This window comes from Chrysemys picta, chromosome 7 (assembly GCF_011386835.1).
Source record: "Chrysemys picta bellii isolate R12L10 chromosome 7, ASM1138683v2, whole genome shotgun sequence".
In the NCBI taxonomy this organism is placed as follows: Eukaryota; Metazoa; Chordata; order Testudines; family Emydidae; genus Chrysemys; species Chrysemys picta.
In genome coordinates this window covers 57,200,752-57,219,326 of record NC_088797.1, presented here as the reverse complement: position 1 = coordinate 57,219,326, position 18,575 = coordinate 57,200,752, and the positions used below count along the sequence as shown (strand labels likewise).

Genomic DNA, 18,575 nt, shown 5'->3' with positions numbered 1-18,575 from the left:
GACTGGGTTCAACACTGGGGCAACCTTAGTGTCCCTTCTGCCCCCCACGCCTTAGATGTCATGCTGTGGGGCTGGAGCCCTGGCCCAAGTGGGATCCATAGGTCAGGCCATTTTCCACTGCTAGAAACACCGACCGCACCTACAGCGTCCCCCCAGGACCCCAATGGCCACCCAGCCCCAGCACCCATCCCACCAGCTGCCTCCTCTCCCTGCTGGCCCCAGCACTCCAGCCTGGGCCAAGCGTATCCCTCAGCCCTGCAGAAAAGTAGTTCCAATACAATGTTTGTTAACTAGGTTATCTAGGCTGTAGAAGATGTTAATGTTGAATTTTATGGCTTTACCACGCTCTACCGTCCTTGTGAATATTGTAATATTGCATTTTTTACAAGTTACTCTTCTGTTAATGTTCCAGCTAGTAACTTTTATAATCCTCCTCAATGAAATTTTTTTGTATTCTTCCGCACCGTTAACCTCAATGGTGGCACCTCAGCCCCTGGCAGGAGGCAGAGATGAAATGAATTCCTCTTTAATCAGAAATAATAATAATAAAAACACACACAAGGCTCCCTCTGCCTTTTATTTCAGCTTCCCTTCGAAGGGAGAAGGGGGGGCGGTATTCAGAAGTCTCCATTCTCCCACTCTCTTGTGCTGCCTCTTCTAGATCGGGTTTATTCCTCCCCCCACCCCCCGTGGGGTGTTAAATAAGGAGTCCCATTTCCTTCCCTAGCCGAGCGCTATCCAGCTTCACCTGACCCTGGTTTGCTGGGGAGAGGGACCGAGCAGCTAATTCTCCTGCACTGCTGGTTGTCGTGAGTTGGCAGGTCTCACTAGAGCCTCTTCCAGGATTTTTTTTTGGGGGGTAGGGGCATTTTTGCACATGGCTGGGAGCTATTCTGATATGCATCTCCTATGGAAGTTGTTCTGCTTTATTTAAATAATTAACTTGTCATTGGGCCAGAGAAAGAATTAGGAGGACTCTATAACCCAGTGGTTAGGACACTCACTGGACAAGTGGCAGAGTCCTTGCCCTTATCAGGCAGAGGGGAGACTTGAACTAGGGGCCTCCCACATCTAGGGGAGTTCCCTGACCCCTGGGCTAGTGGTTATAAGGGAGCTAGCACCTAAGGTCACTCAATACAGTTGTGGGGAGGAGGTGCTAGCTCCCTTATAACCACTTTGTATTCTTTGCAAATACAAAACAGGTCATTTCAGTAATCTGAAAATGTCAGGTGTGCTGGGGCTGATTGATAGGTGGCCTCTGAGCATGCCTACCAGACCTAGCCCTGCACATAAGTTAGGTGGCTGAAAGCCCATCTTCCCTGGTTTGTGACTTGCTCCAAAGTACAGGTGGGAGAAAGGTGTCTGGATACCTAGACTGAGGCAGCAGTGCAGGCCCAGAGGCAAAAATTCAGGCACCTGGGGACCATTTATTCCAAACGCTTAGGCAATGAGCAAGTTTAGGTGCCTACAGGGTAGGTGGTAGCCAAGTGGGAGTTTTGTGGGTCGCAGTGGTGCCTAAAAACAGGACTTAAGTGTGTAAGTACCTTTGGGGAGCCCCCCAGAAGAGCTGGATGGTAAAGGATCAAAAACCATACCAGCCTAGCAGAGGTGAATTTTCAGAAAAGAATGTGTTGAAACTTATTATATTAACTGCCCCTATACTTCCTTAGATTTAAATAGGAATAAAACCCCACCCAGACAAAAAGCTGTCAGTGCCCTGATGATGAATTAGACTTGCAATGGCAAATGACTACCCAACAGGAAAAAGAATCCTATCCCAATAACAGACTGAGTGCCCCCTCCCCTGGTGAATGGGAAATTCTGAATGTATTTCTAACCTTGATTAGATGGTTTGTATTTCCTTGGGTTGTTAACCTTTCAGAACTTTGTTCTGATACTCAGCCTAAACCTGAGAGTTGCGATATAGGCATGGCTTGCATATTCATGACAGCAGCATGAATAGGGGTCAGCTACTAGCTAGGGCTATATCTCAGGCTGTGGTCTCTTAGAGCAGCTAAATTGCAAGTCTCACAATATTTGGTGCTTTTTTTAAAAGCTCTTGGTGTCAAGTGGATATGTGAGAATTCCATCTCTCGTATATATTAAAAAGTGTGTTTCTTGTCCTTGTAGTTAAAGGAAAAAAGCTTGAAAATGTAACCCAAAATGGAACCTAAAATCTCAAAAACCAGAAGGTAAATAAAAAGAATCCAAATTTTATTATTCTTTTAATATTTCATAATCAATAAGCAAATTTCATGAATTTTCAGGGGCCTGACTTGTAATTTCTAAATGCTTGGGGTGGGCCATATTGCTCATAAAACATAGTGTGTTTTAGTGATTAAAACAGCTTCTACCTTCTTTTCAAATACAAAACAGGTCATTTCAGTAGTTTGAATGGCAAAGATCATTTTCCTAACTTAGAATGCTATTAGTTGGCCATATGCATAATTTGCTTTAAGTTCAGAGTCCAAAGAGTAATCTGAAAATTATAACAAAACAAACAAAAGCAGTTTAATTATATATACAATTTTCCTGATTTCTCATTTTAATTTTAATTTTTATTTAATTTTATTATAACTATGCTTGGCAGATCTTGATTTTATTATAATTTTGAGAGATAATACTGATGTCTATTTTTAAGCATTTTTTTATCAATTTAAATTTTTCACAGTTGGGGAAATTATTGGGGGCATCAGACAATAAATATTTAATGACAGTTTATGTTGATTTCAAAAAGTTAAAGCTTTAAAGCCATTAAAATACAAATTGGCAACATCACATGTTAAAATGTAGAGTAGATAGCTTTAAATTAAACTCTACTAAGTTCTCAAGCAGCATTTTTCTTACTTTGTGTATCTGTAAATTTGTGCTATTATCAATGGAAATATTTTTTCATTGGCTTGTATGTGTACGGTGAAATCGACATTTATTGACATTTACCGATAAAAATCTAATCTTTCCAAGTCCAATTATAACATTGTAGGTGTCTGTTATTTATTTCATGCTCTTAATTTAAACAAATGAGTTGCACAGCTGCAACTTTCTCTTTAAAAAATCAAGAGGGTTTAGAATCTTTTAGTGGAACCAAATTATTTATTTATATTACAGTAGCACCTTGATCTGAGATTAAGGCTCTGTTGTTCTAGGTACCACACGAACACCTAATAAGAGACAGTCCTTGCTCTGCAGAGCTTGCAGTCTAAGACCCTTACTGAGGAAAACACTTAAGCATGTGATTAACTTTAAGACCATTTGCTTTGCTTTACTTAACTTTAAGCACCATTGAAGTCAATAGGATTTAGCACATGTTTAAAGTTAAGCATGTGCTTAAGGGCTTTCCTGAATCCGGGTCTAAACAGAGAAGGCATAAAAAGGGAGTATTATCCCCTTTTTATTGCTGAGGAGCAGAGACATAAAAAAGAGGTCAAGTGATTTGCCCAAGGTCACATAGGAAGTCTGTGGCAGGGCTGGGAATTAGCTTCGCTCTCCTGAGTCCTGATGGACAAGTGCCTAAGTCACAAGGCCATCCTTCCTTTCTAAGGGCCTAGTCATCGCAGTGGAATGGCTCTCATTGACTTAAATGGTCTTTAGCTCAAACCCCGTCTGGTTTCTTAGTCTGGTGCTCATGGTGGATTTCATGATTTTTACCCTACTATTTTATAAGGGATTATTAAATTAAATATTTTAATTGACTGGGAAGTGCCCTGGGCAAGATCAGGCCACTTTTCCATTGTGTCAGGAGGGGAGATTTAAGGATGTCAGAGACTCAGCCAGAGGTGGTGATGGGGCTGTTGCGGGAATGGGTGGGTGAGGTTCTGTGGCCTGCAATATGCAGGAAGTCAGACTAGATGATCATAATAGTCCCTTTTGGCTTTAAAGTCTATTAATGAGTTACCTAATAAAGCAAAGAAGAAGCTTGAGAACATCTTTGCTGGATGCAATAGTTTGCATCAGGCTTTTTGCAGCAGCTAATGCGTTTGCACAAACACACATTGGCAGTTGGCTCCTGCCAGCTCCACATTAGCGAAGGACTCATGTGAGACCTGTCTACTCTGCCTCAAGAGGTGTCCTAACTGGCATGCAGGGCTGGCTCCAGGCACCAGCCTTCCAAGCAGTCTGCAAGGGGCAGCAGTCCGTGTGTTTTTGCCCCCAAGCAGCGCGCCGAATTGCCGCTGCGGACAGCAGGGGCAGTCCGTGCACCATTAGGGTGGCACGCGCATTTCCATGGCGGTGGCAATTTGGCGGCAGCTTCTATGTTCAGCTGCCCATGGCGGCAATTTGGCGGCAGCTTCTGTCTTCCGGCTGAAGCTGCCGCCAAATTGCTGCCACGGCGGAAACACGCGTGCCGCCCTAACGGCGCACGGACTGCCCATGCTGTCCGTGGCGGCAATTCGGCGCACCGGTTGGGGTGGCAAAAACAGTAGAGCCAGCCCTGCTGGCATGCATGGTGTGGCATGCCCTTCCTGCATAGCTTTCTGTGCAGAATTGGGTATTGGGTTGGCCTCGCCCCTTTTTGACAAATCCCCTCCATGTCTATAGGATCTACTGCCAGAGGCACAGAAATGCTGCCTCCTGAGGGGCACATCTGATGCACATACTGCACAAAGAAGTCCTGAAGGTGCGGAAGTCTGGTTCTGCTGGAGGACTACTTGGGATCTCACCAGTGTTTTGGTGACCTCTAGTAGCCTGACTTGGAGACACAGGGAGTGCTGAATGTTTAACAAAGATGTCCTTTCTCACACATGCTCAATAGACATCAGAGTTCAATAGGTGTTCACAAAATCCAAGAATTTTACATAGTCTGAGGAAAAATCCTTCTCCCTCTCAGCTTTTAGTTTCCTGTGATGCAGTGGTGTAGCCAGGTTCTAAGAGCAGGGGGAGCAAACATAAAAAAGGCACCCCCCCCAGCTCCTCCTCTGGAAACGCTGCCCCCCCCCCCCCATTGGCTGGCTCCTCCGGCCACACTGCGGCCATGCTGCACCCCCCCCCCCCTGCTCCTCCGGCCGCGCCGCCCCTCCCATGGCTGTAGAGGGAGGCTGGCAGAGGGCAGGGGGTTTGAGGGAAGGTGGAGGGGAGGGATGTAGAGGGAGGGGGACAGGGGGGTTGACTTGCGGGGAGGTGGAGGGGAGGCTGTAGGGAGCGTGGCAAAGGACGGGGGTACGAAGGGAGGTGAAGGGGAGGGAAAGGCAGGGGCACGGGGTACATGGGAGGGGTACACGGGGTATGGAGCTTGGGGAGGTGTTACCGGGGATGGGAGTGGGCTGGGGTCCCCGGGGCTCTCTGTGCAGAGGGGGCTGGAGCTGCCCCCGGGACCGGGAGAGCCTGGGAGTCTGCTGCCTGCCCTTCCGCTGTTTCTTTCTGGGGCCCGGCCGCTAGGCCCGGCCCAGCCAGCAGCAGAGAACAAACCCCACTGTCACTGCCTCGGAGGGGCTCGCCGCGTGCAGTGCCAGCCCAGGCTCAGCGCTGGCCTTACGGGGGGGGGGGGGCAGAAGGCAGCGAGCCCCGCCAGGCGCGGTCGGAGCGAGCTGCAGCCCGGCTCGCCCGCTCAGCCCGGGGGCGCTGCCCTGCCCGGGGCTGCTGGCGGAGCCTGGCTGTGGGCGGGTCGCGCTGACAGGCCGTGGCGGGAGGGTGGGGAAGCCCCCCCCATAGCTGCCGGCCACCAGCCTGCGCCTCCCTCGCTCCTCCGGCCGCGGCTGCAGGCTGCGCTTGGGACCCCATGCCGTGCCCCCCCCCCCCCCCCGTCGGCCGGAGCCCCGGGAGGAACGGAGCAAAACCCCCGGACCCGCTCCCTGGCCAAAGCTCCGGGCGGAGTGCAGCGAAACCAGCCTGTCCCCCCCCCTCCTCCAGCCGCTTTTGGAAAGGCGTGGGTTTGGGGAAAATGTGCCCAGAGGAAGCGGCTGCTTCCCCTGCACCCCGCTAGCTACGCTACTGCTGTGATGCCATTGTCTTACTAGTTCTCTAGAAGCCATAGACTCTCCCAGGGTATTGGAGACCTGCTTTATTAATGAATCGCAAAACAAGCCAAGCCCCAAGATGATGGATTTATTTGTGGTAAAAAAAACCTTCCAGGCCATCTTTATCCATCCTAGAGAAAGCAAAAGGGCTCAAGGCAATTTTTTCCTCCCCATTGCAGATCACCTGTAAGCACTTCAGTCAGGAATGCATCTGCTATGGCTGGGTCATCACAGAGCATGGCAAGATGTTGCAGGGGATCCTTGTCTTTAATGGCCCTTGGTGGCCACGTCCTTGGCCCCACCATTGCCTGTCTCTGATGGGTCTTCTGTGACCTGGGCCTCTGGCTAGGTCACTTACAAGTTCAGTCCCCTGGTGGGTAACAAAGGTCCCACTGCTAGTTCAAAATCAATCTCTAAGCTAATAATTTCTCCTGCCCCTCTCGGGCTGCTCTAAAGGCTACTGCTTTGCCCCTACTCCTGGGCCCTGCAGAATGCCTCTTAGACTGCTTCTTCCCCAGCAGGATTCCCCCACTGCCTCCCTTCCCCAGGGACTCCCTGCCCCTTACAATTCCCATCTCAGGACTGCCCCTACAGGACCCAAACGTACTCTCCATGGGTCTCTTCCAACCTCCTAGCAAGTTCTCCACTGGGTTTGTATAGTCTTTTCCCCACTCTTACACAGGTGGGGGTCACAAATTATTATTCAGTTGCCATATCACCATCAGCTGGGGGCTGGCTGGTAGGTCACAGGCAAGACTGAGCCAAGCTTGCCGTAAAGGGCCAGCCAGCCTGTGACAACATCACATTGGGATTGTCAGCTCTTTGGGGCAGGGACTGTCTTTTTGTTCTTTTTGTCCAATGCCTGGCACCTGGGCATCCTGGTCCTGCTAGGCTTTGCAATAATACAAATAATAATAATAATTAATAAAGTCACTCCTCAGAATTAAGCAGGTGTGGATCTTACTGTGCTAATTCAACGTGATGCGCACGCGCATACACACACACATATAGCAGGGAGAGGAAAGGCTCTTTCCTCAATGCCAGGTCTGAGGGTGCAGAAGGATCCTCACACCAGCATCTGGTGCCAGGGTTCACATTCCCAGCCTTACAGGTCAGTGATATCCTCACCCTGGAATGGTAGTTCAAGGAGTTACAATCTTCGGAAGAGGCTGATGGCCAAATCTCAGGGCTCTGGTGCGAGGCTGTATATTATCACACTGTAAGTGCAGTAGAGTCCATAGCCCAGCATATTAACACAGGGGATTTTACCTCTAGTTTTAGAGCTAAGTGGAAAATAGCAGCTGTGATCCTGAATGAAGTTATAGGGTTGTCTTCTATGGGGTAGCTCCTTGACTCTGACTCAAATCTGTGATTTTCCGAACAAACTGGAAGGTGTTTGTGGGGCTGGGGGGGTTGAGGGCGATTGGGGGGGGTGGGATATTGCTGGGGTTAGAGTTGGATTTGCTTCTTGGTGGTTTTGCAGCATGAGTGGAGGCTGCTGAGCCAGCCTTGTCTGAATGTGATTTTAATATCGATTCACATATTCTAAGGCCACAAGGGATCACTGTGACCATCAAGTCTGACACCTGCACAACACAGGCTAGAAACTCGAACATCGCTTTTAGAAACAAATCCAATCTTGATTTACAAATGGCCAGTGATAGAGAATGCCCGGCAGCCCTGCTAAGCTGTTCCAATGGCTAATGACTCTCTCTCGGCTAGTGGCTTTTAGTTATTGTTACTAGCAAGTCAAAAAAAGAACTGGATAAGTTCATGAAGGGTAGGTCCATCAATGGCTATTAGTCAAGATGGCCATGGACACAACCATGCTCAGGGCAACCCTAAACCTCTACCTACCAGAAGCTGGGAGTGGAAGATGGGATGGATCACTCGATAATTGCCCTGTTCTGTACGCTCCCCCCTGAAGCTCTGTACAGACCACTGTCAGAGACAGGATACTGGGCAAGATGGGCCATGGTCTGAACCAGTATAGCAACTCTTATGTTCTTAATTGAAATAAATAAAGCCCAACCAAAGTTAAATTAAACCCTGGCCAATAATTGCCCTCAAGCCCAGTGAATATATGTATTTAGAATACAAGGGTGAGGGTTTAGCAGAGGGACATAGGGATGTAGTTAACCTGGAGTTACAAAGTAGGAGGGCAACGTAGAAGGTGGCAAGAGGGCTTGGTTGCTATAAAGGAGATGCTGCTAATTCAGTTACAGTGGAAGGTTCATATTAAGGCCCCAGTCCTGCAGGTGGGTGCCCTGGCCTTCCAGAGAAGAGCAGAAGTATCTGTTGATGTATTATGAGTATCATTTATTATTCGTATTGTGGTAGAACCTAGGAGCCCCGGTCATGGCCCAGGAGCCTGTTGTGCCAGGTGCTGTACGAATATAGAACAAAAAGTCAGTTCCTGCCCCAATAACTCCTGGAAGGCATGGAGAAATAAAAGGGAACATACCCACAAGGCAAAGCTGAGCAATACCAGGACAGAGTAGTGGGCAATGGAATGAGGGTGGGCCAGTGCAGAGGATGCACTGGGATCCTGTTCTGCTATGAAGACAAAGAAGACTTCTGCTGCATGAAGGGATGTGACTGTGTCAGCCATAGAATGAGCAGATCTGTTGACAGACAGCTGCGGAAAGCACCACTGGAAGGGGCAAGACTGGCAGAGATTAGGGTGATGCAGGAGAAGGAAGAAGGTGAGGAAGAGAGTGTGCAGAAATATGATCCCCAACAACTCCTGTTATCTCAGAAAGGGACCCGGTCCAGGGTCACCTCGAGGAGTAAAGAGGGGAAGGGGGACATGATGTAGGAAGGGATCGCTGATATATTCGGGAAGAGCCCATTGTATTCAATGGGAATCTCTCCATCCATTTCAATGGGCTTTGGAGCATTGAACTTAGACTCTAATAACCAATGCACTGAACTCAGAACCTAACTTGGGATCTTCTAGTTCTATGTGGGGTTTGTTTGGGGCATAGAGCTGATATTCAAAGTTTTTCTGCTGGCTGATTATGATATTATTAATAATAATACAAATAAATAATAGCGGTCTATTGGCATAAATTAGGAGTAACACAGTGATGAGGCAGGCACATGCTTTTCATTTATCCACAGGCAGAAACAGTGCAAAATTCCCTGTGCTGTCCCTATCCCTGTCCTGAAGTCTGGCCTGGAAGGACCAGCCATAAGGATGGCCCATGCAGTCCTTGGCCTTGCTGTAGAGACCAGGGTAGAGGAAGCCCATCAGTGGTGCTGGTTTGTGTGATGGGGACACCTGCCCCGTCTGGAGGGAGACCTTTTTCACAGAGACCAGAGAAATGCAGACATGAGATGGTAACAGTTTTCACTTTCTGTAGATCTGGGTTGTACTCAGAGTGGTGGTGATGAAATCATGCAAGGCTCTCTGTCCCGTTACTGGTTTCTTAGTTACCACAAGAACCAGCCAACCTGCTTTTTCAGCTGTTTCAAAGAAAATAAGAAGTTGGCTGGCTGCTGTTGGGTACCAAGTGAAGGTAGATGCCATGGACAATGGAGTCAGCTGAAGGGGAAACCCTAAAAGCCTATACTATACTCCACTAGGATGGGATCTCTAGAGATAGCTTAAGTTTTCATGAAACAGTCAAGCCACAATGAAAGTGGTAAGAACTGTTCCATTCTATACTCTGCTTTTTCTCCCCAAACCCACAGGTCCAGTCCTGAAAAGGCTGGGGCTTAGTGCCAAGCCAGAGAATGATCGCTGTGGGAAACAGTTGTGCTCACCTGCGTTTAGTGAAAATGCAGCCTGGTTTTGACTTCTGCTTAGCACCTCACATATTTTTGGGGTGTCCTGATTCCAACACAGAGGGGTTTAATAAATTCAAACTTTTCATGCCCTTAGATTTTCCTACTAGCCGGTGCATTGGCTACTTTTGAAGGAAATTGTTTTCCAACTAAAAAGTTATTAAAGCTTTTAATGTGAATGGAGTGGTTATGAAGCAGCCACTTTGGAGAGGAACAGCGTTTGCATCTGTGACTGAAAAACTAGATATGCAGCAGATACCACAGTGGTGAAGTAAACGCGCATTGGAATGTCTGTGGCAAACTGAGTGTGCATCAGAGAGTTTGACGAGAACCCAGTGTGCAATAGGGAGTCAGTGGAGGGGAAATGGAATCTGTAGAGGATGGCTGGATTTGTGTCACTGAGCCAACCATGGAGAACAGTCTGTGTGACAGAGAAAATTAGGTATTTGTCAGCAAAAGAACTTGAACTTGCAATCTTGGGCCTTTAGGCCTGGCAGGCCTATGCTTTTGTCTAGACGAGGGAACTATATTCATAGTTATACCAGTGCAAACAGACTCTGTGCAAAACAGGGCTCACACTAGTAATTTACTCTCATGCAGTGTCAGGCCCAGAAGTGCAGGGTGACGATCTGTGCCAGGCCCCGGGGAGAAAGGTGTCATGGTGCACTGGGCGCAGAGGTACAGGCGAGACGCAGCGGGAGAGGGACCATGTACCAGGAACAGGGTGGCATTTCAGTCTTTTCCCAACAGCTGGTTTGTGGGAGGGAAAACACTTTTAGACACACACATATTCAATTATTTGCTGCTTAATATGGTGACAAAAACCTTCAATTTAAAAAGTACTCCAGGTTCCTGCCACAATAATCTGTCTCTGAAGGGGTATGCAGCAAGGAGCAGATTCCTAGCAAGGGAAGTTCTGCTCCCTCTCTCATGGGACTGGAATCACTTCATTTCCCAGTGCATCCTCATTCGGATATGTGCATGAATGTAAGTGTGCTTCCTAAAATGCCAGAGTCTCTCTAGGGGGTTGCATGCGCTCTGTGAGCCTGTGCAGGCATGTCTGAATATGTGTGTAGTGTGCGTGTCCCTGCATGTGCGTGTAGGTAAATATGCTCGTATGTGAGTGTGTTTGTGCATAGATGCTTGTGCATCTTTGCAGGTATATATGTGTTTGTATGTCTTTAGAGTGTGTGGTGTGATTGTGCATCCATAGATGTTTATATGTCAGTGTACATGTGAGTGGGAATGTGTAGCTTTATGTTTGTGGATCTTTGCACATATGTGTGTGTGAATGTGTGTGTATATCTATGTACTTGGGCATCAACGTGTGGGTGCTATAGTGTGCATCATTGTATGTCTGTGAACATGCATGCGTGTGTACAGGGGTGTGGATTTGAATGTGTAGGTCCCTGTGGATTTGTATGTTCTGTGTGTGTTGGCCTGTGGATCTTTGCACATGCATGTAGTGTGTAAGTCCGTATCTGCATACAAATGTGTGGGTGTCTCAGTCTTTGCATGTGAATGTGTGCATACATGTTTGGTGTGGGAGCGGGACGTGTTTGTGCATGATCTGTGTGAGTACACAGAGCTGGGTGTGCAAGTGAGTGTACACATCTCTTCCTGTTGCAGTACAAGTATAATACTGCACTGTCAGGAGGACCTTGGCTGACAGCCCAGCAGTGTGGGACATGTTTGCAGAAGATGAAGCAGAATAGATGTCACAAAAGTTATTTTTGTCTATCAACTGAAGCATTATAGAGACATCAGCAAGCTCTTGTCTCATGCCAGCTTAATTCCTAGTTAATCAGCAGGCTGCTTGGGCAAAGGAAGGAACTCACATCATGGGCTGATGAGCCAAACTTCTCGGCGAGGACTGGGGGCCCTGACAGGCATCCTAATCACTAGTTTGGCTTTCGCTTGGATGCGCTGCAATGCTCCCCTCCATGGAAGAGCTGCATGCCTTGTAAGTTGTACCTTGTTATCTCCTAATCTGCCAATGGGATGGAAAAGACCTGCTAGGTCATTTTATCACCCCCTTCCCCATGGGCCACTGCAGGGCTTTTTGCAGTATATGCTCCAGTGCTTTGTCCAGTCGAGTTGTAAATGACTCAAACCCTGAGGCTTCCTTCACTTCCATGGGGAGGCTGTTCCACAGCCGCAGAGATCTCACTGCCAGGAAGTTTCTCCTGATATTTAGCTTAAATTCCCCTTTGCTCATTTCCACCCCATCACTCTTAGCGTCACCCCTGTGGAACACCCTAAATAACTCATCTTGCTCCTCACTGTGCTGGATGCCCTGCAGAGACTCTTTCCTCCCTGATACCCCCTTGGCCAGCTGCCACATCACACAAACTATGCTGGTTTGCACCAGCTCAGGATCGGACCCCTTTAGTTCTTGTAACTTGCTCTCCTGAACTGATCCTATAAGACCCCCCGGCATTATTGTTGCTCTTGTTCACTCTTCTAGGGAAGGCCCATTCCCTTCCTACTTCGTGACTGGCACGTGTCTATCCCAGCTCTGCAGCCCAGCTCATTTAGTTTCTTGATCACATGAATTTGGGTGACTCACCCGATAGCCACTTTCTGGGAGCTGCTGGCCCCATATCTGGTTATCCGAAGGTCCATGAACAGCAAATAACACAGGGATAAGAACAGGCCAAACTGACAACCACTGTCTCATTTGGCAGACTCTTCATGAGCAGGTTTCTAACCTCATCTGACCATGTTCTTTCCTGTTCATGCTTCTAACCCTCTGGCTGCTTTAGGTTACTGGGCCCACTGGAGTCAATGGTAGGACTCCCATTGTCTTCAAGCCCGTTATTTATCTGTCCCCAGTGGCTTTTGCAACTACTCCCCTCTTAGTATCAGCCACACACTCATTCATCCCTTTCCCATACCATTAATAACTATTTGAACACCAAACCCTAAAGTTCCTGAATGGGCATCTCCCCCAGCTCGGTGCACCACTGTGTTACCTGACCCTTGCTTTCTGGTCCAGCAACCCGTTTTCAGTCCACATGATGCTGCTTCTACCCAAGCTGATCTGACTTTGGTTTTCTAGGGGGATTTTGCCAGACACTTTTTCAAGGGCCGTTACAAAGGTACAGGAACATTTGCTGTCTCTCTGCTGGTTGTTGAAGGTCATGCCTGTCCCCGTGTTTCCTCAGTTCTCCATGACTTTCCCCTAAGTGGCATGCAGTGGTTACTGTTATTAATTATTATTATTAGCATTACAGTAGCTCTAGAGATCCCAACCAATATCTGGGCCTGAAGTGCTAGGCGCTGTACATACACATCCCAGGAGACAGCTCCTGCCACAAAGAACTTACAGGCTAAATGGACAAGACAGACAAAGGAGCATAGAGTGGAGAAGGGACTTGCCCATGGTCACATCAATTCCTGGAGCACAACCAGATGGAGGCCACCTGCACCCACTGCTATGTTTAATATTTCCAAGTCTCCCCTTACTCTTCTGTTTTTAAACCAACAGCTGCAGCAACAAGGACCCCATCATTCCCTGATTGTCTGGACCAATGGCACTCAACCTGAAGCTTGGAGGCATGAGCAGCAGGGCGTGTGGAGTGCAGATCCCAGGATCACACCAAGTGGGGAGGGATACTGAACAAACCGACTGTCAGTGGGGGAAGAAAGTAAGATCTGTCAGCTCTGCAGGAGGAAGGAAAGAAGCTGCCTGGAAGTGGGCTCCTCCTCTCTGGAGATGGTTGTCCCCACACCCCGAGGGAAGCTGTGATGCAATAGGACTTTGCAACTTATGTTTCTCCTTTCATTTTAAAATTCATTGAGACCTGTTATGAGAGCTGAGCAGATTTCAGTGCATAGATATGATTCCCCACTCCCTGGCATGTGTGAAGTTTTTTATACTAAGGCAAAGCAGGTGCAAAATGTCACTATTCTGACTTAATAGTATTTGACATCCACCCTGCACTGGTGTACGTGGCTCCATAAGGAAGTGGAGAAGCAGGCCCCTGGGGCATGGGGACCATCCATTGATGTCAGTGATGCTCTGCTACCTTGCACCAGGGAGGATCTGACCCTGGAGTCTGAAAGAGAGAAATCTGAATGAATTGCCCCAAAATAGAGGTGAGGGGCTGAAGCAAAGTGGTGCAAAGGTCCCAAGCCCGCATCCCAGGGGAAGGAGCAGCTGGCAAAGCAAAGCGTGAAATGATGGGGTTTTCTCCACCATATAAGGTGGACAGAAAGCTGGCTAGATTGTTGGGCTCAACGGGTATTGATTAATGGCTCCATGTCTAGTTGGCAGCCAGTATCAAGTGGAGTACCCCAAGGGTCGGTCCTGGGGCTGGTTTTGTTCAATGTCTTCATTAATGATCTGGAGGATGGTGTGGATTGCACCCTCAACAAGGTTGCAGATGACACTAAACTGGGAGGAGTGGTAGGTACGCTGGAGGGTAGGGATAGGATACAGAGGGACCTAGACAAATTAGAGGATTGGGCCAAAAGAAATCTGATGAGGTTCAACAAGGACAAGTGCAGAGTCCTGCACTTAGGATGGAAGAATCCCATGCACTGCTACAGACCAGGGACCGAATGGCTAGGCAGCAGTTCTGCAGAAAAGGACCTAGGAGTTACAGTGGACAAGAAGCTGGATATGAGTCAACAGTGTGTCCTTGTTGCCAAGAAGGCTAACGGCATTTTGGGCTGTATAAGTAGGGGCATTGCCAGCAGATCGAGGGACGTGATCATTCCCCTCTATTTGACATTGGTGAGGTCTCATCTGGAGTACTGTTCAGTTTTGGGCCCCACACTACAAGAAGGATGTGGAAAAACTGGAAAGAGTCCAGTGGAGGGCAACAAAAATGACTAGGGGGCTGGAGCACATGACTTATGAGGCGAGGCTGAGGGAACTGGGATTGTTTAGTCTGCAGAAGAAAAGAATAGGGAGGGATTTGATAGCTGCTTTCAACTACCTGAAAGGGGGTTTCAAAGGGGATCGATGTAGACTGTTCTCAGTGGTAGCAGATGACAGAACAAGGAGTAATAGTCTCAAGTTGCAGTGGGGGAGGTTTAGGTTGGATATTAGGAAAAACTTTTTCACTAGGAGGGTGGTGAAGCACTGGAATGGGTTACCTAGGGAGGTGGTGGAATCTCCTTCCTTAGAGGTATTTAAGGTCAGCTTGACAAAACCCTGGCTGGGATGATTTAGTTGGGGATTGCTCCTGCTTTGTGTAGGGGGTTGGACTAGATGGCCTTCTGAGATCCCTTCCAAGCCTGATAGTCTATGATTCTCAGGACTTTGGGATGAGTCACCATTAGACTGCTTGGCAGGCGCCATTTCCCAAGCACGTGGCAAGATAAGTTACATGCTCTCCTACAAATGTTATGAGGTCACAGTGCATTCCACCTGAACGGTGTTTCCTCTACCTTGTCCTTTCTGCCTTGCAAATGTTGTTAATAAAGTTTACAGGGCTGGGAGCATAAAGGTTCAGCTTGCAGCCTTTGGTGAGCACTGAATGGACATGGTATGTCAATGTTTAGGAGAGGCGTCTATGTCAGATGCTGTCCCAATGGCCTTGAGGAAGGCTGTGCACCACCCCAAAGAGGACTATCCTTTACTCCCCGAGCTAGGCAATCCCAGTCTTCTATGAACAGCTATTCCAGCACCGTCCCATTGCATGGTTGCTTGGTTCTGAGATTACTGTAGTTCTTATTCCAACCCACCCTGTAGCATTGCCATGCAGGGTGCTTTTAACGGTCCTAGAGCTGGCTGCATCTTGGTGGCTGATGAAACTACCCTTACGTGCAATGGTATATCAATTTGCTAAGTGCCTGGCCGATGAAAACTGCCCATCAAAGTACAGCGATCGCCATTGAACTGTGCAGTTACCTTGTAGTACCACCTGAGAAACCCCAGCCAACCAATGTAGGAGGAAGCAGATGTCTCAGATACCACCCAGGAGAATTTGGTGGCACCTACTGACTTGTGAATCATAGAACTGAAAGGGACCTCAAGAAGGCATCTAGTCCAGTCCCCTGCACTCCAGGCAGGACTAAGTATTTTTATTATTAATGGCTAACTGTTAATTGTTACTATGCCCTTCACCTCTCCTCCTGCTCCATTACCCACCCCAGACCAGGGAGTGAGGTTACATAGTTCTGTGCTCCCCAATCTTTCCCACCCCCTTTCCCTAGCTCACTGCCTTGCTTAATTAAGTCCAGCCACCTCCCCCGATCTCCCACTCCACCCCCGGCACTTCTCCACAATGGAAATATGCCTGGCAAACACTGTCTGTAAGTACCTGGCCCAGAGCTCATTGGGAGGGTGTCTTTTCAGTGATTGGGCTGGGTGCTGGATCAGGCCCTATGGGAGTAACTGCAGTCGACAAGTGAGTGGGTTGCATATGGCAGTGAAAGGAAGGGAGTGGCCGGAGATCCAGGGCTCCCCAGCACTTAACCCCCTGGCGTCTCTCTGCTTGTTAAGCCCTGTCAGCCCTCCCATGCCATATGTTTTCTTAGTGCTCCTGAGGGAGTTCAAGGCCCAGCCCCTTCTCCCCTGCTGGTTCCCTGCCTGCCGTTCCCAAAGGAGCTGTGCTGAAAGAGAGGGCATGTCAGAGAGCAGCGTAGGCCGGGAGGGTGCTCTGCCTTTCTGGGCGGCGCCCATGCCCCAGCTGTGTGGCCCAGTGGCCACTCTTGACAAATGGGCATGAATGGAAATGCCAGACCTCAGGCGAAGTGTGGTGAGGAACTGACCTGTCACCTCCATAGGGAGGAAATAGGCCAGTCAGAGATGCAGCGAAGACTGCTAAAGTTGGACACTTATAGACACCAATATATGAGCTGGAAATTCCCATCTAGCCAGCCCCCCTTTGGCTCGTCCCTTGTGGTATGTTCCACATCCCCCATGCTCTGGCCAGGCTAGTTTTGGAAGGACTCCAGCAATTAAGCTTTCACTCAGGTCTGGATGAAAGTCTTCTGGGTGCTTAGGCCCACTTGTCCCACCCTGTCTCTCTGCTCTAGGATCCTAGCTTACTTTGGAGCCAGCGCCGCCCGGAACAGGAACATTGGGCTGGTGAACCCACACCCAGCTCAATCTGCAGCCCATGCTGCTGGGCCATACTTATTCTTCAACACAAAGAAAAAGAAACATAGACCAATAACATCAAATAACAGTCCTGTTCCCAGCCAGGATTGGGGGGCCTTCTGGCCATTCTGCCCCAGTTTAGGGGCCTGCTTGCCCTCTCACAACCTTCCGTTGCAGTCACATCTGAGTGCGTAGCCAGCCCTCTCCTGGCCCGAGGCTGGGGCCTCCTTTGTATCTCCGAGCTGGGAATCATTAACCCCAATCATTCGCTGCTGCCCAACTGGATCGGATGCTTCCAAGCACCTGCTGGCTGGGTTCTTCTCTAGGGCAGGCTGCTCTCGGCCCTCAAAGGAGCTAGAGCTGCAAAGCTGGAGCCCCACCCATCATCCAAAGAAAGAAAAGGAAGAAAGAGCAGTTCCCTACTGGCCGGCCAAGCAGCAGGGTGGGTTAAGGCACATCCAGCTGTTCAGAGATCCATGCAGGGAAGTGGGGTAGAGAGCCAGAGATGGGAATGTGGGTGCATGAATATGTGCTCTTGCCTCCCTCCTGCCCCCACTGGGATGAATGCGGCTCAGAAGGAAAGCGTGGCTTGTTTGGGAATGGGATTATAGGAGGCAGCTGCTTGCCCTGGCAGGGGACTGGACTCGATGACCCAGGAGGTCCCTTCCAGTTCTATGTCCTTATGCAAGGACATGGCAGGCAGTTGCCCCCTGGATATAAGTGCGAGCCACAGGAGGGCGGTGGAAGAGACCTTGAAGAAAAGGAAGGACCTCCGTGTGAAGGGCAGCTGGAGAATGATGTCATGTAGCCGAGGTTCAGGGGAGCAGCAGGAGACCTGTACAATCCAAACCATCCAGAGGGCCAGTGGTCAGGACACCATACTGGTGAGCAACCAGAGAAAATGTCTGCAAGTGAGGAACTTATGCCATTGTTCCTCCACAGCTGCCTCTTTGGATGGCCAGGCAACCAGCAGAGGGGTAATGGGAAACTACTCACCTTTGTCAATGCTGGCTCACACCTCCTGGCCTCTGAGTAATTTGCATGGCCTTGGAGACCCTGGTGGGGTGTCTACCTCACACAGGCAGTGAAAGGGTTAGTGGAGAGGCAGAGGACACAAAAATTGTGGGAGTGGTAAATAATGAAACAGACTGATACAGAGCAATCTGGATCACTTGATACAGGGGGCACAAGCAAACAATATGTGTTTTAATACAGTTAGATGTATAAATCTAGGAACAAAGAATGTAGGTCATACTTCCAGGATGGGGGACTCTATCCTAGGAAGCAGTGACTCTGAAAAAGATTTGGGGGTCCTGGTGGATAATCAGCTGAACTTGAGCTCCCAGTGGCCAAAAGAGCTAATGTAATCTCGGGATTCATAAACAGGGGAATCTGAAGTAGGAGCAGAGAGGTTATGTTACCTCTGTATTTGGCACTGATGTGACCGGTGCTGGAATCCTGTGTCCAGTTCTGGTGCCCACAATTCAAGAAGGATGTTGATAAATTGGAGAGGGTTCAGAGAAGAGCTAAAAGAATGATTAAAGGATTGGAAAACCTGCCTTCTAGTGATAGACTCAATGAGTTCAATCTATTTACCTTAACAAAGAGAAGGTTAAGCAGGGGTGCTGGAACAATTTGTATGGTGGGGATGCTGAGAGCAATCGAACCAAACTGTAAACCCTGGATATGATGGAAACCACTTCAACCCAGGGAGTGCGGCAGCACCCCTAGTTCCAGCATCTATGAGGTTAAGAGGTGACTTAATTACAGTCTAT

At 48.7% G+C, this 18,575-nt stretch overlaps 1 long non-coding RNA gene across 3 annotated transcripts in view; it reads left to right on the top strand.

The window, feature by feature from the left end:
• LOC112059977 (uncharacterized) overlaps window positions 1–15,226 on the top strand; it is a 34,088-nt gene extending 18,862 nt beyond the window's left edge. For 2 of the 3 annotated variants that reach the window (XR_002889266.3, XR_002889265.3), the window contains one exon: window positions 13,234–15,226. This is a non-coding gene — a long non-coding RNA (uncharacterized LOC112059977). Of the gene's footprint in view, window positions 1–2,130; window positions 2,193–13,233 lie in introns of all 3 variants that reach the window. The other variant, XR_010589168.1, reaches the window with a different exon arrangement.
• Window positions 15,227–18,575: the final 3,349 nt, after the last annotated feature.